Genomic DNA, 27256 nt, shown 5'->3' on the forward strand with positions numbered 1-27256 from the left:
TAAAACTAAGTGGTAGGCATATAAAAGTTTTAGTGTAATTTTACATACATTCCTGTTTCAACATGTAGTTTTTTTTTTTTTGATTCTTATTTTTTATTGAAGTGTAGTCAATTTACAATGTGAGTTTCAGGTGTACAGCATAGTGATTCAGTTACACCGTATACATACATACATATATTTTTTCAGATTCTTTCCCATTACAGCTCATTATGTAGTATTGATTTTGATTTCCACCAAATGCTTAATCATAATGACACAGGTAAGTGAAAATTTGGTGACTAGGAATAATTTTAGGGGGGGACAAAGCTTTTAAAAATATATCCTCAAGTTGGAATATAGTATACTTAATACACAAGTAAATAAAAGCACAGGTGACCAAATTACCTCTTGAAATTTTAAAATCAGATCTTGTCTGAACAATTTTATTTTTGCTAAGCTTTAATCTTTCTTTTTTTTTACAGGACAACTGTTGTTAATGGGCAATTAGCTGCTTTCTTGAATATAATGAGAAAGCCATCGCATACCACATGAATGTAAATTATTATAATAAGTACAAGGCAAAAGGGCACAGTAATCCTTTGTGGCTTTATTTGTTGAAAGAGGAGACTATTGGCTTGAATTCTGTCATCCCATCTACTTACTTTACTGTGTTCTTGAAACACTGTTCATAAAACTTCTTAGGTGACAAGTTGAGCATTAAATGGAATGTTAATGGCAAATTATTTGCAAATGTCTATCTTAAGTTTTTTTCTTAAATGAATTAGAATTTACCATGAAATGTAAGTCTTGTTTTTCAAGAATTTTCTTTTGCTTTTCTTTAATCCCGGTCTCTAACATTAGAAAAGTTTGTTTTTGCCCTTTGGTAATTTCTAAATGCAAGTTGAGTTAAAAGATTGTTCCAAAATCTGCTGGATATTGTTCTGCAGGTGGGTGACTGTGGCCACCAGGATGTTGGAGAGGCTCATAACCTGGGTACACTGGGTGAAGCCAAAGGGTGAAGGGCTCGTTTTAGCAGGCTTGTACCAGGCTGGCGTGCAGTCCTGCCCAAGTGCCCAAAGGGCTGGGATTGACCTGGCGCAGGCAGAGGAAAAGCAGGCAGGATATAGACTTGCGGATGTAGTGTGCGTTGAAGTACTCTAAAATTAGGCTGGTCATGTGATGTAGTATTCAAAAGGAAGAGGGCTTGGACCTCAGTCATGGGTATGGACTGGTCTCTGCTATGACGTGGTTGTTCCCTTCTCCGCTGGTGTCTAGGCCATCTGCCAGGCTTGAAGACGAGGCGCTGTCTGTGTATCAAACGCTTTAGCTAAGGTATCAAAGCCTGAGTAATCTCACCTGCAGGTTGGTCCTTTGGTGGTACTTCTGAAGCATCACCACTGATAAGGGATTCACGGAGACTGGCAAGGGAGGCTACTACATTTACCAGCGTGCCCAGAGCTGGCTTGTTTCAGCCTTGGAATACATGGTCTGAAGAGGGGTGCCATCCTCATGTGTGAAAGAAAGGCTGCTGGATGTTCACAGCCTCTGGGATTCAGATCTGTTTGTCTTGTTCCATCTTCATCTGCCACAAATGCAGGAGTGGCTCTCAGAGGATTTCTCAGATCCTGGATAAAGATTTTCTCAGCTGAAGCAGCACAGTTGCTTGGTTTCTCCCTTTGCACATCAAAGGGCTTTCATTCCCTCTGTCCAGAGTCCATTTTCATGCCAACCACTAAGCTTTTTTCCACTGGGCAAAACTGATGGTGGTTCTGGTGGTTATTGATGCCATCCTGGTTGCTCTGACGCTGTAGATCACACTTTTCCTAATGCTCCTTTGCAATGTTCACCACTACCAATCTCTGAGTACTGGCCAGAGGCTTTGTCGCCACAGACCACACAGTGTTCTATCACCTGGGGCCGCTGGACCTGGACCTTCCGCAGGAAACGCTTCACAGAAGCAGGGTCTCTGACGATTGGAGCCTGCCAGGCATGAGGTTGCCCGAGGCAGTGAGTGTGAACTGCTTGGCCCAGGAGGTCTCCAGCATCAGGATCACCTGAGTTCCAGCTCCATCTGGGCTGGTCAAGATGACCTGCTGCTCGGCAGATCTGGAGGTGTCCATTTCGGTGACTGCATCTTCTGTCCTGTTTGCTGTGTGTCACAACCTCAGTGCGCTGAGCTGAGGCCACCGCAGAGTTGCGGAGATGATTTGGATGTGTGGGGAGAAGCTGGTCAACCCTGGAGATTCCGCCCAGAGATCTGTGTCCATGGTCCCTCGTTTAGCTGCTGGGTCCCCACTGTGTGCTGAACCAGCTGCTCTATATTTGCAGCAGTGGGGAAGCAAGATCATTAGGGAATTTCAGGATTTGGCGCCCCAGCTGCCGGAAAGTAGGCAGTGTCGGCAGTGAGGGGATGCAGCCCACCTCCTCATCTGAGAATGGAGGGGCCGAGATGCGGGCAAGAGACTGAGCCCCGAGATTGGGGGTGGGGATTGGTCCTGAGGATGGGTGACATGTGGTGAAAAGTCAGGGTTCTTGACCCTCATGCAGCTGCCACCCAAGCTTCTTTATTTTCCCAAGGTTGAAAAATTATTTCATGAAGACTTAAGAAGTACTGAGTATAATTAACTGTAGTCCAGAGTTAGATGCAATTGGATAATAGTTCAATTCCAAAATACAAGTTGTAGGTGAGACTGTGAAATTTCCTGACCCTTCATTTTAATATGTTGTGCTAATTACCTAAAATAACTCAGAGGAACTAATATTTACAGTTGATGGAGTATTTATGAAAAACGTGGCCCCAAGTATTGTGCATGTCTATGTACACGTGTGTGTATGTGTATTTATATACAGTTGATATGAACTAGGAAATGAATGTTTCAGAACCTGATGTTTTCCTCAGGACTGAAGTCAAAATTGACTGAAGTCAAAACTGACATGGAAAAGGAAAAAGAAAAAATGTGAATGTGGGGCGGAGCAACCTGGCCCTGCTCACCTACGATGTGCGTAGTGAAGGTACCAATGGATAACCCAGTGTTTATCCAGAAAAACATGTGCATGAGTGATTCCAGCTGTGATGCCCTGCATCGCTGGCCGGCGGCTGCACCTGCGGCCAGATGTGGACAATTATTGGGTGTTCTGGGACTTTGTCGCCTACGGTGGCTTGATCTGTAAGCATTTTAAAATAACCACTAACAACATGCAGTCCTGGATTACCAGGCCCTTCACCAAGAGCTGGGCGGACTGAGAAGACTCTGTGGACAAATTGGTATGGAAAGTGTAACAATTTTAACTCATTGAATCACACTGCTTGTGAGATAATAAACAATCTTATGGTTACTGGGGAAAGGGGGTGGGAAGGGATAAATTTGGGGGTTTGAGATCTGCAAATGTTGGCCACTATAAATAAAAACAGATAAAAAAAAGTTTCTTCTGTATAGCACAGGGAACTACATTCAATATCTTGTAATAAACTTTAATGAAAAAGAACATGAAAACGAATATATGTATGTATATGCATGACTGGGACATTGTGCTGTACACCAGAAATTGACACATTGTAACCAACTATACTTAAATAAAAAAAGTCATACTGCTTGTTTGTAATTATGAGGGTTTTCTGTTTGCAGCAAAAGTGGGCTTTTTAGGTGCATTCAAGATTCTTAGTTTGTCCACATCTAGTGAGAGAATTCCCTAAGGAGCTTTGCTCTTGTACGTCCATGGAGGAGTGTTCTTGAACGATTCTTGTAGTTCATTACCTGTACCCGGGGAAACTGCTGAAGACCAATTCCCTGCACGTGGCCTTCTTTTTCAGCAAATTCCATGAATAGGAGAAGAGCATTCAGCAATGTTGTGTACACAGTAGGTTTGTGACTGACTTTTGGAGCACTTGGGTTGGTAGTGCTGGTAGGCACCTTTGTCAGATGGCTCTCAGTGTTTGAGGGCTGTTGCTGTAGGGAGACATGCTGCGCTGATATCCAGGAACCTTATTTCAGAATTACGTAAGCCCTCGCTGCAACTTGTAACATGCGCTGGTGAAATAAAATACTCAAATGAAATATAATCTTTGTTTAAACGCCTTTTGTGGCCTTTTTGTGCAATTCAAGCGATTGCGTACTTAATCCCTCACGTGCTTTTCTTAAGTCAGTGCACAGTTCCACCTCCCCTCTGAATTTCTGGATGGAAGTCTCCCTTCTGTGAGTCAGTAATCAGGAAAGGCCAGAAGAGAGAAAGTAAGGAGACAGGAAGGGATTATTCTATGACACTGGCTGCTAAATGACAGCTTAACTGTATGATTTTACCAATCTTTGTGGATCAGAAAGAGGATGGGGTAGAGGGGAAGATCTAGTGAAGAACAATTTTTTTGCAGTTAAAATTTATTACCACTTCTGCCTACATGATATTTTGAATCTTGAATTTGCTGAGGATGTTACCCTATGTTGATAACAAACAGAAGAGAGAACCAGGAATGTAGAAAATGATTGAAATGTGGTCAAGATTTTAAGTGTCTCATAGGAAATCATTTCTATTTTATTTTGTGAGAAAACAAACATTGTCTTAAATAAAATAATTTAAACCTTTCAAACAGTTGTGAATAGATAGTAAATGTATTGTGAAATTGCTCATGATTCATAAATTCTAAAATATTAAATATTAACCAATAAAAAGTTACTTTTTAAAACATTTAAAAAACATTTTTTGTTGAAGTCTAGTTGATTTACAATGTTGTTAGTTTCAGGTGTACAGCATAGTGATTCAGTGATACATATATTCTTTTTCATATTCTTTATCATTATAGGTTATTATAAGAAACTGAACATAGTTCCCTGTGCTATACAGTAGGATCATGTTATTTATCTATTTACATATAGTAGTTTTTATTTGCTAATCCCAAACTCCTAATTTATTCCTCCCCCCAAAAGTTACTTTTAAATCACTAAATCTAATGTTTTAAGAGAGGGATTGGTTTTAAAATCTGGAAACTTAATTTTTTTTTAACATTTTTTATTGATTCATAATCATTTTACAGTGTTGTGTCAAATTCCAGTGTTCAGCACAATTTTTCAGTCATTCATGGACATATACACACTCATTGTCACATTTTTTTCTCTGTGATTTATCATAACATTTTGTGTATATTTCCCTGTGCTATACAGTGTAATCATGTTTATCTATTCTACAATTTTGAAACCCCAGTCTATCCCTTCCCACCCTCTACCCCGCCCCCCACCCCGGTAACCACAAGTCTGTATTCTCTGTCCATGAGTCTATTTCTGTCCTGTATTTATGCTTTGTTTTTGTTTGTTTGTTTGTTTTTGTTTTTTAGATTCCACATATGAGCGATCTCATATGGTATTTTTTTTTCTCTTTCTGGCTTTCTTCACTTAGAATGACATTCTCTAGGAGCATCCATGTTGCTGCAAATGGCATTATGTTGTCGGTTTTTATGGCTGAGTAGTATTCCATTGTATAAATATACCACTTCTTCTTTATCCAGTCACCTGTTGATGGACATTTAGGTTGTTTCCATGTTTTGGCTATTGTAAATAGTGCTGCTATGAACACTGGGGTGCAGGTGTCGTCCTGAAGTAGATTTCCTTCTGGGTACAAGCCCAGGAGTGGGATTCCTGGGTCATATGGTAAGTCTATTCCTAGTCTTTTGAGGAATCTCCACACTGTTTTCCATAGTGCCTGCACCAAACTGCATTCCCACCAGCAGTGTAGGAGGGTTCCCCTTTCTCCACAGCCTCTCCAGCATTTGTCATTTTTGGATTTTTGAATGACGGCCATTCTGACTGGTGTGAGGTGATACCTCATTGTAGTTTTGATTTGCATTTCTCTGATAATTAGTGATATTGAACATTTTTTCATGTGTTTTTTGATCATTTGTATGTCTTCCTTGGAGAATTGCTTGTTTAGGTCTTCTGCCCATTTTTGGATTGGGTTGTTTATTTTTTTCTTATTGAGTTGTATGAGCTGCTTATATATTTTGGAGATCAAGCCTTTGTCGGTTTCACTTGCAAAAATTTTCTCCCATTCCGTAGGTTTTCTTCTTGTTTTATTTCTGGTTTCCTTTGCTCTGCAGAAGCTTGTAAGTTTCATCAGGTCCCATTTGTTTATTCTTGCTTTTATTTCTTCTAGGAGAAAATTTTTGAAATGTATGTCAGATAATGTTTTGCCTATGTTTTCCTCTAGGAGGTTTATTGTATCTTGTCTTATGTTTAAGTCTTTAATCCATTTTGAGTTGATTTTTGTATATGGTGTAAGGGAGTGTTCTAGCTTCATTGTTTTACATGCTGCTGTCCAGTTTTCCCAACACCATTTGCTGAAGAGACTGTCTTTATTCCATTGTATATTCTTGCCTCCTTTGTCGAAGACTTAATTTTTTTAATTAATGAAAGGATCACTGAAGGTTTCCCTCTGGAAGAGTTTCATAAAGAAGAGGATGGGACAAATATCTATAACTTTTAATATTCTCATATTTAAAAAGGTTATTAGTATTTTAGTAAAATCAATGCATTGCTTTGTACTATTATAACTGGAATACTTTAAAACAAGTTTCTATTTTTGTGTCATCTTTTCAAAGGATTTTTTGGTTTTGTTTAGGGGGAGGTAATTAGGTTTATTTACTTATTTGTTTTTTTAATGGAGGTGCTGGGGATTGAACCCAGGACCTCACACATGCTAGGCAGGCACACTACCACTGAGCTATACCCTCTCCACTTCAAAGGATTTTTTGTTCTGTTTGTTTATATTAAACTTTTAATGTTTCTTGCTTTGAATCAATTTCAAATTTCCAGAAAAACTGCAAAAATAGTGCAAAGATCCATAGAGTCCTGTATACCCTTCAGCCAGATTTTCTAATCGCTAATATTGTCCACATTCACGTTCTTACTCTCTCCCCCGACACACACAGATACACTGACTGCGGGTTTTGTTTTTTCCTGAACTACTTGAACACAAGTTGCATACATGATGCCTATACTTCTTAATATTTAGAGTGTACTTACAATGCAAAAATCAAAATTATGAAATCGACATTCATCTGAGACTACCATCGAATCTACCGATTCCACTCCAAGTTTACCTATTTTCTCCAAAATTTCCTGCATGAGTTCAAGATGCTACCCAGGATGGTGCGTTGCCATTCAGTGGTCACTCCAATGTGGAACAGTTCCTAAATCTCTATCTTTCCTGGCCTGGACATTTTTGAAGAATAAATGCCACCTACATTGTAGAATCTCTTTTCATTTGGAGTTGCCTGATGTTTCCTCATGATTTACACATTTTGGGCAAGAACTGTCTCATCTTTTAAATCCACTTTTGTGTATGTTACATAGGATAGAAGATTTGTCAGAAGTGTAGCACCTGTGTATAACTTATAATCAAATAAAAGGAGTTGTGTGCTTAAACACCCTTTTTTTTTTTTTTTAAATTGATGGTGATACATGGAGATAAAGACTTGGAGGCCACTGTACTAAGTGGTGAGGGAGGCTAACCAGCCACAGTCTAGGAGCTGGAGCCTGGAAAGAAGAGAACGGGCATTTCAGCTGGAGAATTGTTATGGGAGCCCAGGAGCACTGAGCTGCTGGGTTTGCCTGGTTCTGGGTAAGTATACAATTTAAGCCTCACATCATTGTGTGATCAGAAACTTTCTTCTAATTTAAAGACTTGGCTTAGCATTTTGTAATACAGAAATTCAAAAGCCTATGTTTTCAATTTATTTAGTTACTTTTGTTTTGTTTTGTTTTTGGGGGGCGGGAGGTAATTAGGTTTATTTATTTATTCACTTATTTTAATGGCGTTACTGAGGACTGAACCCAGGACCTCATGTAAGCTAAGCCTGCACTCTACCACTGAACTATACCCTCCCCCTTTACACACTTGATTTTAATGGCTATTGTGGTTGGAAAAGCTCTTTCAACTACACATTAACCCAAATGGAAAAAGTCTAGCTTTGACTCTGCCTTCCAAATGGTAATTGCCATTGTTTAAAGTTAATTCAAAATTACACAAATATTATCATTAAAAAACAACCAGGAAATTTTTATCTAGTGGAGGTTTATAAATTTAAAAGTTTTAACAAGTAGTTTTTTCACCTTTTTTATAAACACTGAAGCATAGTTGCTGTACAGTAGTATATAAGTTACAGGTGTACAGTATAGTGATTCACAATTTTTAAAGGTTATACTCCATTTATAGTAAAATATTGGCTACATTCCCTGTGTTGTACAATATATCCTTGTAGCTTATTTTATACCTAGTAGTTTGTATCTTTTAATCCCCTACCCCTATATTGCCCCTCCCTCCTTTTTTCTCCTCACTGGTAACCACTAGTTTTTTTCACTACATCTGTGAGTCTGCTTCTTTTCTGTTTTACTCATTAGTTTGCTGTATTTTTTTAGATTCCAAATGTAAGTGATATCATGCAGTATTTGTCTTTCTCTGTCCAACCTATTTCACTTAGCATCATACCCTCCAAACCCATCCATGTTGCTAAAAATGGCAAAATTTTGTTCTTTTTTATAGCTGAGTAATAATATATATATACACACCACATCTTCTTTATCCATTCATCTGTTGATTGATGGACACTTAGGTTGCTTTCATACCTTGGCATTAAAAATAATGCTGTCATGAACATTAGGGTGCATATATTTTTGTGAATTAGTTTAACATCAACATTTAACATGCACTGAAGCTACTGAAAAAATTTTGTAAATTAAAACAATTTTCCAGATTTCTTAAGGGCACATGTATTAGAGGTTTTATAGGCTGCATAATTTTTGGAAATAACAGCATATAACAATGAAAACACTTCCAAACTTCTGTTTTCCACAGCATAAATGTCTTTCAAAAAGTAGCTGTTTTCTCATTTATTGTTGGAGTGAATTTTTTTGTGGTGTGTCACATTCTTGTGTTCTCTGTCATCACTATAGCAAAGATGGGCACAATTTGGATCACTTGATTTCTTTGCAAGAGAGAAATGAAGAACTCATCTTTAAGTTGGCCAGTTCTTTCAAGGACTTCACCACAGTCTCTCCTGCAACCTGCTACATGGTTGCTTTAGTGGACACCGAGGTGCACTCTCCCAGCCCTTCACATCATGTTGGTGGCTGACAAGTCATCCCCTAGGTACTGCACTCAGTGGAAGAAAGACACCTCCCCCAAAGTGACATCCCCTCCCAGGGGCAGCTCTCATTCAATAACTGGTCGGTGCTGGGTTAAGTCCAGGCTAGCTTGCTGCAACATGGGACAACATCGAAGGGCCATCCCAGCTCCAGTGCTGCTCAGGGGACTGGTTGAGGATGCTGTCCTAACTGCATCACGGTTCAATTCACCCTCTGCCTAATCCTGCCTCTTGCACTTCCCCGGAGTTAATCCTGAGGGCACTCTTTAAGCAAGTTTCTATATGTGACTCTCCTTAGAATCTGCTTCCTAAGGAACCTGATCTAAGAAAGTTACCCTTCATAAAGGAGTGCAGTGAGTCCCTTACGTTTTGTAAATCCAACTGCACCTGCCATGTCCTGCCGCACGTGGCTCTCTTTCGGGGTCACCATCTTTGCTGCCGAGAGCTTGTCTGTGAATGGCAGCAGGGATGCACTTTAGGTGGGATGCTATATCTGTACCATTGCTTGGGAATTTAAAAGATTCCAACTCAGATCATTGACTGCAACTTTCCACATACAATTTTTCTAACAGGAGTTATTTATAACTGAGAGAAAATTGCATTTGGCCCTTCATTTTAGCAGCTCACCAAAAAATGTAGTTCTTCACGTATTTTATTATTGGAAACAGAATCCAGAAAATACCGTAAGCTGAAATGTGTTAGAAACATCAGTGTTTCATCCAAATATATAGCAAAAATTTGACACAGCGTAATTCGTTCCTACATTTGTTTCTTTACTCTTCTATAATGCTTTCCATCCATCATCAAAAAATACTTGCTGACAAAGATATACATTTTAGGTTTTACCATATGCTTTTGGGGCGGTATTATTTCAGCCACTTTAACTGTGACAGAAAGAACAAGTGTTTCCCCAGTCAATGTGGCCATGCTTCTTACCTTTGATGTAAAATGAGAAACCTCAAAAGAAGCTCCTAAATATTTATTACCACATTTCATGACACTGTAAAATTCTGCATGACTTTATAAATCACTGAAAAATTGTCATGGCTTTGTCTACAGTTTTGAGATGCTCAGTTTTAACTTATCCTGCTGATCTAGGTTGCATTGTGTTACCATGCGCCATGTCTATTTCTGGCAATTTGGCAAACTAGATTACCCATGAAGATTTCTGCTGTAGAACACTCACACATGTTAGAAAATATAAAAAGATATCATTTTAAAATGTGTAATCAAGCCAGGAAGCATGTAAGGGAATTCCCAGTGGGCAAAAAATGAAGTACAAACTGAGAACCAAAGCTGAAACACACTGGATGGTTTGACAGCCGGGGAATGGGATCAGGGGAGGGGGCAGGATCCTCGTCTCAGTGGCATAGAGGTTTAGCTCTTAGGGCTACACAAGAATAGAAGATAATGCGTTGGCATTCCATGAGTTTAAAGATTGTACTTGGAACCCCCTGCAGAAAGCAAGAGCCTTTGAAGACTCACACTAGAAAAACAACCTACTGGTGCAGAATAGTGTCTGAAGGACATTTGCAGGTCTTCATGTAGATTTTAGATAGAAAAGGTCTTTCCTGAAATTCCTAATTATATCCTTTTCCTCACCCAGAGGTGGGATTGAAATCTTTCTATCTGGAAAGATGGTTCTGGAAACTCCAAGCCAATGAATTAACATAAAAGTGGTCTGAGCCTGTGAAAACCCTGGGCTTTTGGCAAAATAAATGTAAAACCCCTCAGAGGAACACCCTCCATCTGCATAGTATGAGGTTCCCACCAAGAAGAGTCCCAAAGAGCATGAAAGAGTTCACAATCCAAAATTACAAAGCCTGGAAGAAAACACTGTACCACCATCGAGAGTCAGCAGACACAACGAGCAGCAATAATATACCATCAAGATATATTCAGACAAGAGAACTACTCAAGAGTAAGGATTAAATAAGGATGCTTAAAACAGTGAGAGTCGCAGATGACTCCTAGAGCAGTAGGAAGGATGGCAATGAGACTTACTGAGGTGGGAAAGACTAAAAGAGGAAGAGAGATTTTCTTGGTAGGGGTGGGGGTACAAATCTGGAGTTTTGAGTTTTTACATCATAGTTTTGAACTATTAGCTATTGAAGAAACAAGATCTTAACAGGCAGCTGGATTGATCTATCTATTTATCTATCTATCTGTCCATCCATCCACCCACTCCCTTACCCACCAGGCATCTCTGTTTCTATCTATCTGTGTATATATAGCCAGACTTCCTAGTATGGAAATTTGATATATGATTGGCATCTGCTGACTTCTCCCATTACATTTCCCTCCAATTCCCTGCAGGCATTGGGTCCTCTTTTGGCCCTTTGAATGCTAGTGAATCTCACATATTGTTACGTATAGAACTACCTGGGGGAGAGTTAAAAAAATCCTGATGCCCGGGTTGCATCCCATACATATTATATCAGCATTTCAGGGTGGAGCCAGGCATCAGTGCTTTAAAAAAAAATTTTCCCAGTTATATTGAAAAATGCTTGACATACACCACTAGAAAAACAACCTACTGGTGCAGAATAGGTGTACAGCACAAAGGTTTGATTTACAGATATTGTAAAATGATTATTACCATACATTCAGCTAATGTCCATCATCTTGTGTAGGTACAATATGAAGAAAAGAAAGAAGAAAAGAGAAAGGAAGAAAAAACGTTTCTACTTCTGGTGAGGAGTCTTAGGATTTTATTCCCCCAAAATTACCTATATATCATACAGCAGCGTTAACTATCCTTAGCATGTTGTACATTACATCCTAGGACTTACTCTCTTATAACAGGAAATTTGTATCTTTTGGACCACTTTCCTCCAATTCCCTCTCCCTCCAGCCTCTGCCTCAGGTAACCACATGTCTGATCTTTTTTTTCCTTTGAGTTTGTTTTTGTTTTTGTTTTTAGATTCCACATGTAAGTGAGATCATACAGTATTTGCCTGACTTGTTTCACTTAACGTAATGCCTTCAAGTTTCATCTGTGTTGTCACAAAATGGCAGGATCTCCTCCTTTTTTATGGTTGAATAACATTCCATTACTTACACACACACACACACACACACACACACCCCACATCTTTATCCATTCAGCCATCAATGGACACTTAGGTTGCTTCTGTGTTTTAGCTATTGCAAATAATGCTGCTATGAGTATGAGGGTACAGATATTCTTCTGAGTTAGATTTCATTTCCTTTGGCTGTATTCCCAGAAGTGGAATTGCCAGATCATATGGTAATTTTGTTTTTAATTTTTTGAGGAACCTCTGTACTGTTTTCCATAGTTACTGTACCAATTTACATTCCCACCAGCTGTGCACAAGGGTTCCCCTTTCTGCATGTTCACTCCAGCATTTGTTATTTCTTGTCTTTTTGATGATGGCTATTCTACTAGGAGTGAGGAGTGATACTCATTGTGGTTTTAATTTGCATTTCCCCAATAACGAGTGATGTTGAACATCTTTGTAATACCTGTTGGCCTTTCATATAGAAAAATGTCTATTTAGGTGGTCTGCCCATTTTTAATAGAGTTATTTGGGTTTTTTTTAAACTACTGAATTGTATGAGTTCTTTATATATTTTGAATATTAGCCCTTTATCAGATATATCTGAGACATACCATATATATCATATAAACCATATTGTTTGCAAATACTTTTTCCCATTCCATAGGTTGTCTTGTCACTTCAGGCATCAGTAATTTTTAACATTTTTTTTTTAATTGAAGTATAGTCAGTTACAGTGTGTCAGTTTCTGGTGTACAGCACAATGTCCCAGTCATGCATATGCATACATATATATTCATTTTCATATTCCTTTTATTAAAGGTTATTACAAGATATTGAATATAGTTCCCTGTGCTATACAGAAGAGATTTGGTTTTTATCAATTTTTATATAGTGATTAACTTTAGCAAATCTCAAACTCCCAAATTTATCCCTTCCCACCCTCTTTCCCCCAGTAACCATAAGATTTTTTACTATGTCTGAGAGTCTGTTTCTGTTTTGTAGATGAGTTCATTAGTGTCCTCTTAGGTATCAGTAATTTTTAAAAGTCTCCAGGGGATTCCAATGTGCAGCAAGGTTCAGAAACAGGCTGCTCTGGCCCCTGGGTGGCTCAGAGTGTGGCTCTCCATCCAGCAATGCGGTCCTTCCCGGTAGCATCGGCATCACCTGAGAGCTTGTTAGAAATGCAGGATCTCAGGCGACACCCCATCTGCCTGAATCAGATCCTGCATTTTAGCCAGCTCTTCCAGGGATTTACGTCCACATTAATGTCTGAGAAGCACAGTGTCTGTCTCTTGTTTTTATCCCCCTCCTGGAAGCCTTGCCCCTTGTTCCTTGTACATCCTCTGGCTAGTCTTCTGGGGATGGCCTTACTGTGATTGTTGGCTCAGACAGCAGTCTCCTAGATTTTGAACCCATGGCAGCAGGGACGGCTTTACCGATCGTAGGTGCTCAGTCGGCGTGTGTTGAATTGAGTGGCTAAGGCAGAAATTGGTCCGGTGGGACTCACAGCTGTAGATGGCAAAGCCCTGGGTCTGTCAGATCCAACCCCCTGGAGAAACGGGTCTAACAGGCAGCGGGCTCTGATGTGATGAGCTATGACCCAACGGCTGCACTGGGCTATTGATTCTCTCCTATCTTCCTTGCTGTGGGGGAGTTGAATGTGGCTTGCAAGGTGCGTGCTCCTAGCCAGAGGGGAAGCCTGAATTCTTTTGGTATAACTCCTCACAGGTGTGGCAGAGAATGAGGGGTTCGGCTAGCTTGAATTTCTCCTAAGATTTTCTTAAAATTGTTTCCTACGATAACTTTTTTTCCTAATTATGAGACGGGTACAGAAAGAGGCACAGTTGGAGGAAGGTGGTCAAAAGGCACAGTCTTCCGGTTATAGGTAAATGAGTGCTAGGATGTCAGGTACAACACGATGACCATGGTTAACACTGCTCCGTAATACACAGCTGACTCCCGACCAGCGCAGGGGTTGGGGCGCCTACCCCCGACACCGTGGAAAATCCAAGTGTAACTTTCGACTCCATAAAAACTTAACTACTAATAAGCCTCTTATTCACCAGGAACCTTACCAATAAATAGTTGATTAACACATATTTTGTATACATACTATTTGCTGTATTATGTTGGGCCCTACTCCACAAGACCACAAGGCCTGAACTCGCCCAGTTCTAAGACCAAAGGAATAGCCGGGAGCAGTGACAGAGCCATCAATGAGTTAATAGATGGGGGAGCTTACTTGTCTGAAGGAAGGTCCTGGGGCGACTCCCCCAGCGTGCGGTGGACCGCGGGCAGCGGCTGCAGTCTGTGCTCCTGGGCCAGGGGAGCGGGGAGGTTAGCAGTTAAAAGGGAAACTGACATCAGGTTGGCTCCTCGGTTGCCAGGGAAACCAGCAGAAGGGCACGCCCCTTCCCACCCCCTGCAAGAACAATCACCAGCTGGGGCCTGGGGCCCCGTCACCCGAGCAGGTGTATGACGCAGACGCCTACTGAGCAGGGGACAAACAGAGCAAGGGGACAGCCATCGTGAGTGACCGGACTGTACATCTTACAATTAAATAAGCTAGAGAAGAAAAAATGTTATTAAGAAAATCATGAGGAAAATACATGTACATTACGGTATTTACCAATCCCATTAAGTTGGTGTCTGTTTACCTGCCGGTACCCACATCAATATTGTCTTATATGGAACAAAGCACTGTAGATGTTATTACTAACACTAGACATCAAACGTGAAAAGCTAATGTGAAAAAGAAATTCATATTTATTTACAAGTATAAAAATTCATGCATTGATACTGAAGCAGCAGCAATATGATTGCTTTATGGTAGCCTAGCTCATACACTAACGGAGGAATTATTATAAAATTTTTATGACACACAGTATTACAGTCACATTCACAATATAGTATCGGAAACATTGTTACATAAAAGAAAAAACAAAACACCTACCTGTGATGACAGGCTGATAACGCAGTCTCTCCGGTTACAAGAGAGAGAGAGACACCCTGTGTGGTCACGTAATTCCCTGAAAGGGAAGTTATAAAACAGTAAGAACACATTATGAATTCCATATTAAATACCACTCTCATGCCTACGTAAGGGTAGGTTATTCAGTTCAAGGCTAGGCTATTCAGTCTTGCCCATGACAGTCTACAAGTATATTTTCATATGTTTATTGAAAAATATCTGCTTGTAATGGACCCACACAGTTCAAGGCCATGTTGTTCAGGGGTCAACTGCACAGGAAACCTAGATTGTATTCTCATCACAAGGGGAAAAAAACCCTTTTCTGTCTTTTTTTTGCTTTTCCTGGGTGGACCCAATATGGACGCTAACTGAACATATTGTGGTGATGATTTCATCATATGTGTGGGTCAAACCTTTATGCGGCACACCTTAAACCTATACAGTGATGTATATCAATCAAACTGGAAAAAACAAAGAAAAGCACATAGGAAAAATGAATTACTTGTTATCCTGTCACTCAGAAAAAAGAAATCCACCTATTTGGCTTACATTTTCTAGCATTTTTGTGGAGACAATACTACCACACAGTGTCTTAGGAGACCCCTGGCGTCTGCCCGCCTCGTCCCTCTCTGACTTTGCTGGTTTTTCCCCCAACGTGAGCCCCACCCTCCCACTGCTGATGCTTGTGCAGGCAGCCACACCACCTTCAGGTCTTTTTTCAGGCTCTTTCCCAAGCGGGCCATCTCCTTAAATACCCCTCCCCTTCTAGTCTTTGCTCAAATCTCACATTCTCAAAATAGCCTAGCTCGACAACTCTGTTTCAATCCTAAACCCACCCCTACATTTCCTCAAACCCACGACTTCCAGGCCTCCTTAGTTTGCTCCACTCTGCTTTTCTTAACAGAATTTGGGATTTTCTAACATGCTGGAGAATGTACTTATTTAATTCCATCACTGTTTATTACCTGGCTTGCTCCCCCCCACCCCCACCCCCTTCTAGAATGTAGCTGTTCAAGGGTAAAGGATCTTTGTGAGTATAGCAGTGATCAGCAGAGTAGGTGGTCAATAAAAATTTGTTGAAGGAATGAGTGAATGTATAACTGTCACCAAAATTGCCACATACTGTGACATGCTCTTTTGTAGACTCAGTGATAAACTGCTGTTGTTTTTAACTTGTTACTGAATGCAAGGTCACGTGCCCGACATACAGTGAGGCCAAACTGAAATGTGAGAGTTTGGAGCAGAGAAAGGTTCACTGCAGGGCTGATCAAGGAAGATGGGGGTGGTGCATGTGCTCAAAACCCCTGACCGCCCTGAAAGGGTTTCAGCTGAGACTTTTTAAAGACCAGATGAGGGAGGGGCATGCCCACGTCTGTGATCAGCTGTGCACAATTCTCGGGACTGGTTGCTCAATCCTTAGGTGCCAGAAGAATTATGATCATCAAGCAGTTGATTTCTTCCATTTGGTGGTGGTGGTAGCATCTGAGAAACTCAGGAAATATTCATGAGATACTATTATCTGAGTGTTTCCAAGAGGAGCTACAGCGGAGGACATGGGGAAGGAATCTGTCCTGGGAACACCTCATAGGGTACAAACTTGGCCATAAACTGCATCCATCTCATCCCGTTAATAAACATTATTTGACATGGCTATATCCCTGAAAGTTTTCATGATTTATTGCAAAGAGTTTCTGCAAACATTATTAAACACAAACATCGGTAAAGATTGGAAGCAAGAGTAGGGAAGAGCGGATCTCACCCCATTCATTACCTTTATTCATATATATTTGCTGAAAATAAACGAATCTATATTTATTGCAGACATATATAATATTTTAACAAACATTATATCTTTATATATTTCATATAATAGGATACACCTATTCATAATTATATATATTCATATATATCATGAAAAAATGGTGGTGGAGAAGCTGAGGGAATAAAAATTCAAATTATATATTGAAATAATATTCTTGAAGGCAGAAGCCATATGTGACTTAACTTTTTTCTCCCCAGTCATTGTGGAGCCAAGCAGGACCCTGTGGGGCTTTCGGGGGTCAGACCCCTCCCCCATATCCTCTTCTGTAGCTCCTCTCTGAAGGACCCAGATAATAGTGTAAGAGTAGGCAAACTGCTAGATACGAGCAAAGAAAGAGGGTCGCAGGCCAAATGCAGGAAACCACACATCATGTGAGAACCAGGGGTCCCTGGGCAGAGAAAGAAAAGCAGGAAGCTCTGGGTTGATAAGTGGTCACACCTTTTGGGGTGATGGGCAGCTCAGGCCGACAAAGAAAGGTAGGAAAAAGCAGGAATCTCCAGGGTCTGAATGTAATCTTTTGCTCATTGTGCCCTCATTACAATAAAATTAGCCTTGCAGATGAGAAGTACCCATCATGCACTGAGGCCATGACAATGATGATCCAGAATAAATAAGGACAAAAATCCCTCCTCCCTTTGGAAAGGTGGAGCTGGGATTGTTACGGAAACGACAGGCCAGTCAAGAAACAAGCACCACTTGGAGGGTTGGAGTACTCAGATGTATTACGCCGGCGGGCTCAGAGGGGCTTCTGCTCCGAAGCTCTGAGCACCTCCAAGACGTGCGCATGAGGTTTTATAGGGTAGATTACAAGCTTGGGGTATTCGGCTAATAGGCATGGAACAGCTTTAGCAGCATTATCATCACAAAAGTGGAGGTGGGGAGGCAGCAAACCAACATTCCAAAGCCAGATATGTATCTTTGAAAATCCAGCTGGCTAGCAAAAAACATAAACAGCAAACCAACCCTAATTAACTTAGATTTACAAGTTAGTCCAGCAGAACTCAGATCAGTATTTCAATACTTAGATTTGTGAGTTATCTTGTTAGCCCAGCCCAGCCTCTCCTTCACATCCCTAGACCTGTGAGTTATCTTGTTAGACCAGCCCAGCTTTTCCTTCACAGGATGAAAATCAGGAAATATGACCCCAAACACTTCCCTCCCCAATGAATATTTTGCCCATTTTTATACTCTATGTAACTAACTTGGCCAAAGAAACTCAGGGCAGCTGCTCACCTGAGCCTGCCCGCTCTGCCCTTGAGAGTGGCCTATCCATTACTTAATACATCCCCACTTTACTTTCTTAACCTCTGCATCTTGTCTCTGAATTCTTTTTGGGACGGGACAAGCACTGATCACTAGTTACATCTACCAGCAACAATAGTATCTCATGTATATTTCCTGAGTTTTTCAGATGCTTAAAACCACCACCAAAGGGAAGAAATGAACAACTTGGTGATTGAGAGCAGGTGGCCCCAGACCCACTGGCGCCTAGGGGTTGATAGTGTTGGCTGCCCTGTTACCTCTACATCAACACATCAGGAAATTGTGCACGAGCTGATCGTGTACCCTGTGACCACCCCCCACCTCTGACCTGGCCTTTAAGTATGCCTGGCTGAAACCCTTTGAGGAGGTTGGGGTTCTCTTGGGCATGAGCCACACCGCCCTCCTTGCTTGGCCCTGCGTAAAACTTTCTCTGCTCCAAACTCATGTTCCAGTTTGTTTGGACTCATGGTGTGTTGGGCACTTGAACTTACCTTCGGTAACAATTGGGATATAGTCCAAGCTCTCTCCAGCTCTGATGGGGTCAGCCCATTCTCCCTGCAGTGGCTGCCACTTGCCTTGGAGGTGTGTGTGACAGCAGCTGTCCACCCCCAACCCCAAGCAGCTCCTCTTCCTCCCCTGCTCCTGGTTCCAGGGCTGATGGCACCATGTTATTCTTAGATACCATTTTCAGATTTGGGGGCAAATCGTATGTGTCAGGGGGAGGAAAGAAGCAAAGATTCTGGTGATTAGAGGAAAGAGTCCCATTTTGCCACTAGTCCCTTCCTCTGCTCCTTGGCCAGGCTCCTTCTCCCTTCTCATTGTTCTGCTACTGACTGTTGTGACTGTGTGACCACCTGCCATCTTTTCATCTGTTTGGTAGCATGGTTCACACGTTCTGGATGACAGCAGAGACCGTGAGGAACTATATAACTCAGCCTGGGACAATGGCCACCTTTCTTTATTGTTCTTCTTTGGCATTTGTGTTGTTTTTAATTGCTCTTTCTTGCTAATTATCCTGGGAGACAGCGAGTGTTAAGGGCCTTCTATCAGACTACAAAAGAAGTTAAAGACTGGCATCTTCCATTTTCAGAAAGGAATTAAAAGAAAATGAACCTTCTGAAGTAGACATTGCTCTTTTTACTAAATGAGGAAAATTTTCGAGAAGGCACGCACGCTGAATGCGTTAAAGGAGAGCTTCAATTGCGATGCTGGATGAAAGTGTAACAAGAATTTCTTAGAGCTGAAATGACTGGAGAGTAAGAGGCATCTGTTATTACTATCATGCCCATTTTTTACTCTTCATCTTTTATGTATTGTGTATTTGTCATCTTTTTTTAAAGTGCTTTTTTAGGGAGGAGGTAATTAGATTTATTTATTTATTTTGATGAAGATACTGTTAGAGCAGGCAGAGAGCTAGATATGAGCAGAGAAAGGGGAACACAGACCAAATGGCAGGAATTGGGCAGAAAGGAGGGGCACAGGCCAAATGCAGGAAAACCACAACATCATGTAAGCAGCAGGGATCCCTGAACAGAGAAAGAAAAGCAGGAACCTTTGGGCTGATAAGTGGTCAGACCTTGCTGGGTGATGAGTGGCCTGCAGACTGACAAAGAAAAGTGAGAAAAGGCAGGAATTTCCAGTGTTCGAATATAACCTTTTGCTCATTATGCCCTGATTTCAATAAAATTAGCCTTGCAGATTAGAAGTACCCATCATGCACCAACGCCATGTCAATGCTGATTCAGACTAAATAAGGACAAAAATCCCTTCTCCCTTTGGGAAGGTGGAGTTGGGATGATAAGCAGGGAATATGACCCCAAACCGTTCCCTCCCCAATAAATATTCCGCCCACTCATTTTTACACCCTATGTTGCTAACTTGCTAAAGAAACTCAGGGCAGCCGCTCACTTGAGCCTGCCCAGTCTCCCCCTTGAGAGTGTGCTATCCATCCTTTAATAAATCCTCACTTTACTTTTTTAACCACTACGTCTTGTCTCTGAATTCTTTCTGGGACCGGACAAGAACCTGGAACACCGGTTACATCCACCAGCAACAATACTGGGGATTGAACCTGGCCCTCGTGTGTGCTAAGCACATGCTCTACCAGTGAGCTGTACATTTCCCCCTGCCCCATCTCATCATCATTTTTTTTAGAAACTGCATTACCTCTTTCAGAAAGATTTCTGAGAAGTCCAGTTTGTGACAGAAAGATGGATTTACTGAATAAAATATAATTCATAAAGATAATTTGAACACAAAGTCGAGTCCAAGTTTATCTCTTCTAGAGTTGGAAGGTGAATCTGGTAAGTCAGACATGTACTCATAAAAATTGTATAAGACATACTTGTGTGGAATGAGATAGATGTCAGTATTCCTTCTGCGTAGTCTAGTTAATTAGAAAAGAAGCAGAGAGGGGGAAAAGCTCCTGGAAATAAGATTTAATTTCATATGTAATCAGAAGAAATATGCGAAGTAATTCATCACTAATTCAAATAGTCAAGAAAAATTTAGGAAGAGCCCTAGGAAACAGAATTAGCTATGCAGAGGTTGGAGCATTGGCAAAGTGTCACAGTTACAAATTGCCATTTTTTTCCCCCATGAGACCTGAGTAATGCTTCGTCCACAAATCCCAGAAGACTTTTCAGCACGTCTCAGCAAGGAACACTTGTACTTGATGCTGGACTTTCCAGCTAGAGAGAGAAGAGGCTGACTTTGGAAGGCCGGCTTCTTAGTTTTTGAAAAGCTTCCTGGAAGTCTGCCACTACCCTTCATTTCCTCCTCATGAAAAATGGGACGACCTGTGCCTGTCACCCCTTTGTCTCCCGCAGGTGCTGTAGGCCATCCGCAAGGGTCCATTTACACACAATCCTGTGCTGTGAAGGATGGCCCGTGGGCCTCTCTGGCCCAGTAATAGGTTCCTGGTTTCTTCTGCTTCAGGGAAGGGAATGCCTTATTATCCCCTAACCTCCTACTGACAGTGCTTTTTTGCTACAGTTCAGATAGCTAGTGATTGAATACAGAGCTCGAAAACTTATCTTAGACAGGACCCCTGACCAGAGGACTCATTCCTGGGCCTGGCTGCCGGAAGTTCCCTTCAAAGCACGCTGGGAATGGCCCCAAAGTTCTGATCCTGGAGGCTTCTCAGTGTGCTCAGGACTCTTCCCGGCTGACACTGGTTATGGCTGAGGCTGGAGATTCGCTTGGGGTAAGGGGGAGGCAGGGAGGTCTAGGTTCTGTGGGGTGCTGTTTTACTTCCTAATTTTTCTTCCTGATTCCTTTGGAGCCACTGGAATCTGTGGCTTTGCATAGCGGCTGAGGGGCAATTAACCTTTCCCATTCCTGGATCTGCATTAAGAGGAAACCATACTATGGCATTTGAGGTGGAATTGGCATCAGTTTTCCCTGAGGAACGATACTGTCAATGGTTAGGTTCTGTGGGCCTGTTGGTAACACTATAATTAATCGATGGTCTGAGTTAAGTGGGCTTCAGTGGGCTGTTCTACACTGTCTGTAACATTCTTTCTATGAGAAGAATATATCCTGAGTTAAGAATGGACTTAAAAACATTTGGAAGGTGAATCATTTCTCTGTGGGAGCCTGGGGGGCTGACATGTGGCAGCCATGATGGAGAGCTGAGGGAAGGTGGTCCCAGGTGGCATTCTCTTTGCTTGCAAGTTTCAGTCTCCTAGCTTTAAGTGCCTCCATAGCTCCTCATTTCTCTGATTGGTTTAGGAGTCTGAATATGCAATTCTCCAGTCAGGTGAAGAGGATTATTTTCTATTCATTCCCCCATCAGTGATTGCCCTAGAACTTGCTGCTTCTTTTTTTTTTTTTTAATACAATGCCATTTCATTTTTGTAGTTTGGTGAAAGGAGGGCATTAAAAAACATTTTCTTTTAACTTAAATGATTAAATTACTGAATGAATGCTGAATTTTCTTAGTTGCATGGGTCAAACTTTTGGAATCTTAACCCTTTTTTTCTCTCAGACAATATAACCACCAATTGTCAGCAAAGAATGTTGTCTCTACATTCAAAATATATTCAGAATCCAGACACACACACACTTGCTCGTGTGTGCGCACACACACTAGAATATTACTCAGCCATAAAAGAAAATAAAATGCCATTTGCAGCAACATGGATGGACCTGGAAGTCATCATTCTGAGTGATGTAAGCCAGAAAGAGAACGAAAAATACCATATGATATCACTTATGTGTGGAATATTAAAAAAAAAAAAGGACACAAATGAAATTATTTACAAAACAGAGACAGAGTCCCAGACATAGAAAACAAACTTATGGTTACTGGGGGTGGGGAGGGATAAATTGGGAATTTGAGATTTTTAGATACTGACTACTTTATATGAAATAGATAAACAACAAGGTCCTACTGTATAACATAGGGAACTATATTCAATACCTTGTAATGGCCTATAATGAAAAAGAGATATTTATATATATGTATAAATGCAGCATTATGCTGTACACCAGAGATTAATACAACATTGTAAACAAACTATGCTTTAATAATATATATATGTAAGAATTCAGTGACTTGTCAGTAGTCCCATCATGGGTATTTTTCCCAGCCCCTGGAACAGTGCCTAGCACATAGTAAGCACTAATAAATTACTTATTAAGTGAATGAACAAATGAATGAATGGATGGATGAAATACTTTTCTGATTCTATTGAGAGAATCATAGGATCTGTCCTCCTTAAATGTCAATATACTGAATTGTATAATAGGCTTTCTAATGTGAAACCAACCTTACATTCTTGGGAGGAAACACAACCTAGTCAGGCTGTATTATCTTTTAAAATAGTTGCTGGATTCAGGTCTAAATGTTTTATTTAGAATCTTTTTTTTTATCAAGTTTGCTAGTGATATTGCACTTTTTGCTACACTCTCTTTGATATCAAAGTTGTACAAGCCTCATACAATGAGTACAGAGTGTACCCTGTTTTTCCTATCTCTGTAAGAATTAATGTAAGACAGGACCAGGATATACTTAGATTTTTGGTTAAAACTCACCTGTTAAAATGTGTAGGCCTGTTTGTGTGCATATGTGTGTGTAAATATTTTGGATCATTGACTGTTTCTTTAATTAACTAGTGGGATTAATTAGTTTTTAAAAATTCCTCCTGATTCAGTTAGGATGAAGTTATATGTATGTGTGATTGTGTGGTTGTGTATATGTGTGTGTTCATGTACATATGTGTATATATGTATTATATAAATACATATGTATGCATGGAAATTGTGCACTTCAAGTGTTTACATCTATTGGAGTCAAGTTATTCATAATAGTCTCTTTTTAATCTCTGTAATGATGCGTTTGTAATAACTTCCATTTTTTCAGTTTTAACATTTTTAGGAAAGGTCTTTTACTCTTTATCAGTCTTGCTAGAAGGTTGTCAATTTTATTAGTGTTTTCCAAGAGCCAACTTTTAGTTCATTTATTCTTTCTCTGATTTTTTTTTATCCTATTAAATTAGTTTCTGTTATTTTATTTTTATCTTTTTCACCTTTATTATTTTATTTTTTTCTAGCATCTTAAGTTAAAGCTCAAAAGATAATTTTAAGGTTTTCTTTTTTCTCACAAACAAAATAATGAAATTTTAATAGATATTATTTCACTTATAATTCAACTCTATATATTCTCTAATTTTCACTTTGATGCTTTCTTTTAGTCTGAATTACTTAGAAAATTTCTCAATTTCCAGATGCATTAAAAATATCTTTGTCATGTCATTCTAAAATTGCATTATGATCCACATGAAAATAATTATTAAAAATTACTGAATTTTGCTTTATTGGTAGCAACTGGTCAATTTTTATATAAACTTTTATGTTCTCAAAAAGGCTAGGTTTTTTTTTTTAATTTCATTCTCGAGTTTAGTATTTTTTATATGTTCTTTTAAATATACTTGTTAATTATGTTATTCAAATTTTCTATATTCTCACTATTTTTTGGTAAGTATAATAATCTAATATAGGAATAGCCAAAAGCATGTAAAAGTTCCATATATAATATATATTTTATATAATGTAAATTTCCTTATATAAATTCTTTATATAATGTCAATATATTTTAGTTCTGTCAAATTTTGCTTTTATTTTAAAGCTATGCTTTAGACATGTACAAGTTTAAAATCTATATCATTTTGGTGAAATGATCCTTTTAGTCATGAAGTAGTAATTCTTTTTTTCTAATAATGCTTTTTGTTTTAAAGTTTTTTGATATTAATATAGATATATTATACAAAATAGCCTATTTACAGTTGTCTGTTGTGGAGAAAAATTGGCACCAAGCAACAAAAATTTTAAGACATTGATATACAAAGGATAATGTATTTTTTATTTTGGAACATTATGCATCTGTATAAAATAACATTACACATTATAAGTAACCTTTATAAAGAAAAAAGAAAAGTAGAACATAACTTGCATTATATTGATACAATTTTTGTGCCCCCTGGATACAGATGTGAATGTATGTAGCAAATAGCCCGATATTATCCACTAGAATGTACTACTGGCTACTTTGGGTGGAGGAATTATAAATAGTTTCTAAATCTTTTTGTTCTCTTTGAAAAATGTATTTCTGTATTATAAGTTAATTATTTATTTTGAATACTGAACATGTTATTTTTATTAATAGAAATAGAATATGGCTTGTTATTTGACAAAAAAAGCTCCCCCCATTATTCTGTAGTTTCTGAGCTAGAGAAACAGGAATTTGAGCTAGAGAAACCTTGTTTTTCAAAAATTATATTTTAAAAATGTTTAAAAATAAAATAAATATATTTATAAAATTTACATATGTTAAATATATAAGTATATATTTAAAAGTTTAAAAATATAAATAAATATATTTAAATATATCTATACTTTATAATAATTTATATATTAAAATATATAAAAATATAATGTATGGTATACATAATTTATATATACAACATATAAATATATAATAAATATAAATACAAACATAAAGTGACTACTGTGACTTATATAAACTTTAATTTCTAAAACACAAATATCTGGGATGAATAGGAATCTTGCATCCATCTTTCTTCCTCAACAAACATAACGATAAGCTCAGAATGGTATGTGACATAATGAATTTCAAAAATCCTATTATTGTATGACTTTCTATTTCAAGCTGATGTATTTTAGAAAGACAGAGTGGAGGATAGAATTCCAGAAGCTCAAATGCAAGATTGTTTTTTGAACCATGAATGAATAGAGAAAAATCCCCTCCAGTTTGACCAGTTGCATGAGTGTGTTGTGCGTAGAATGTCTTATTTTGTTGGTACCCCTCTCAGAGGTTAGCAGATGAATGTCAACATAGCAACAATATGAAACTGTCACTTGGTGGAGCTAGAATACTACACAATTCCAATATACTCTTTCAGCAGATTTCTTGGGAAAAGTGGCTTCACTGGCAAAATTCAAGACTAATACCCCCAATTGTCAAATATTGGGAGACACAGCCTTCGGGGAAGCCTGTTTTTATGGTTTTCTTTATTATTGTGCCAGAGTTTAAGTAAATGTCAAATTTATTGGGCACAGAGGTCTTTTGCTTGTTGCAGTCAGTACATGACAGTCTTTTTAGCAAGCTGAATCAACGCTGTAACTCCTCCCACCCCAGGAGTCAGGTAAATGGGTATATCATCTAATGATTGAATGATACCTTAGCACATTTCATATGGCACCTAAAAGGCCATGATAATTTCACTTGCTACGTCAATTACTGTAAGGTCAAGATGGGCTTTCAGGTAGTTTGTGATGCTGAGAACACAAATGCTCAATAGATGTCACAAAAGTGCTGATGGATGGCTGCCTTGAGGCTTCTCTGGGCACACTGGAGATTTTAGGGCCACCCAGATATTGACCAAATCTTTAAGATGACATGTTAAGGTGTCCATTAAATAAAGGCTTCTACAGACATGTGAAGTCCTTCCCAGGAATGAATTGAACTCTTGGAAAATTCTGATCACAGCCTCTCTTACTTCGATCTCTCCCAAATTGAAAAATCAAAGTCAGATTTTTCTATTTATGTATGGGTAAGTATAATTTTGTACCTTTATCCAGGTTACATTTTGCCAACTTTTTCTCTCAGGTGATGGATATATTCCAAAAGGAATGATCTTAAAATAAGATTAATACCTTTCTTACTTAAGAGGTCTTAGCTAAGATACCTTGACTGCATGAATAGAATGATGAATTTAACATAGATATGGGGGATTATAATGACACATGAAAAAGAATAATTGAGGGCTTTTAAAGATGTCTTAATTTGCCTTGATTCTGATACTCTCATATCTTTTCTTTCTCTTTTTTCACAGAAGGCTTGTTTTTTTGCAGTGAGAAAGATTTCATTTGACTCTGTCGGTGACCCTATCTGGGAGAAGTGTGCACACAGGACAATTAGCCTTCTATTATTGTCAGGGTAGGTCCAGGTTTTGCGGGACTTGACTTTGAAGCCCTATACAGGTTACTGCTCTTTTATGTAAAAGGACACAAAATTACAAATGCAGAATTAGGCATAAAAGTCTACATTGGTTTAAAATGAGAAGAAAGTAACAAATTGAAAATGTAGAAAAGCTGAAAAAAACCCTAGAACATCACAAGATCCATAGAAATAATATTTTTGTTAATTAACTGCCAATACATCTGTATTATAATTTCCCACAGACTGTCTTCTGGCTCCAAATATTTGCTGTCTTGTTTCTTCTCCGCTATGCCTACAATTCCAGTCCGGATACCACAGCCGTGTTTCTATCGCTGTATGAATTCTGTCTCTCATCTTAACAAAACAATGCTGGATAATTCACTAGAGTGGGCAGGAGTATTTTGGAATCCATTTGTATATCAGAAATGCCAATAATAACTTAGCTATACAAGGAAGTGACTGCAAACCACGTAAATAACTCCCACTAAACTCAAATTAAATGTATCTCTAACTCAACATCCCAGAGTTCTGGAAGGGCCCAATGCAAACGAAGAGCCTTTCATGTGAACTTCATTAGCTCCACAGTAATTTTACCTTAAAAAAAAGT

The 27256-nt window shown here is 39.2% G+C and overlaps 1 protein-coding gene and 1 pseudogene across 1 annotated transcript in view; both read right to left on the reverse strand.

Moving 5' to 3' along the window:
- The window catches only part of SGO1 (shugoshin 1), a 30119-nt gene extending 15675 nt beyond the window's left edge, over positions 1 to 14444 (reverse strand). The window contains exon 1 of the mRNA XM_072948630.1: positions 14372 to 14444. The gene's annotated coding sequence lies outside the window, so the exon portion shown is untranslated. The remainder of the gene's footprint in view (positions 1 to 14371) is intronic.
- On the reverse strand, positions 567 to 2305 carry LOC102527660 (nuclear receptor subfamily 2 group C member 2 pseudogene; annotated as a pseudogene).
- Positions 14445 to 27256: the final 12812 nt, after the last annotated feature.

The sequence above is a fragment of the Vicugna pacos genome, chromosome 1, assembly GCF_048564905.1.
Source record: "Vicugna pacos chromosome 1, VicPac4, whole genome shotgun sequence".
In the NCBI taxonomy this organism is placed as follows: domain Eukaryota; kingdom Metazoa; phylum Chordata; class Mammalia; order Artiodactyla; family Camelidae; genus Vicugna; species Vicugna pacos.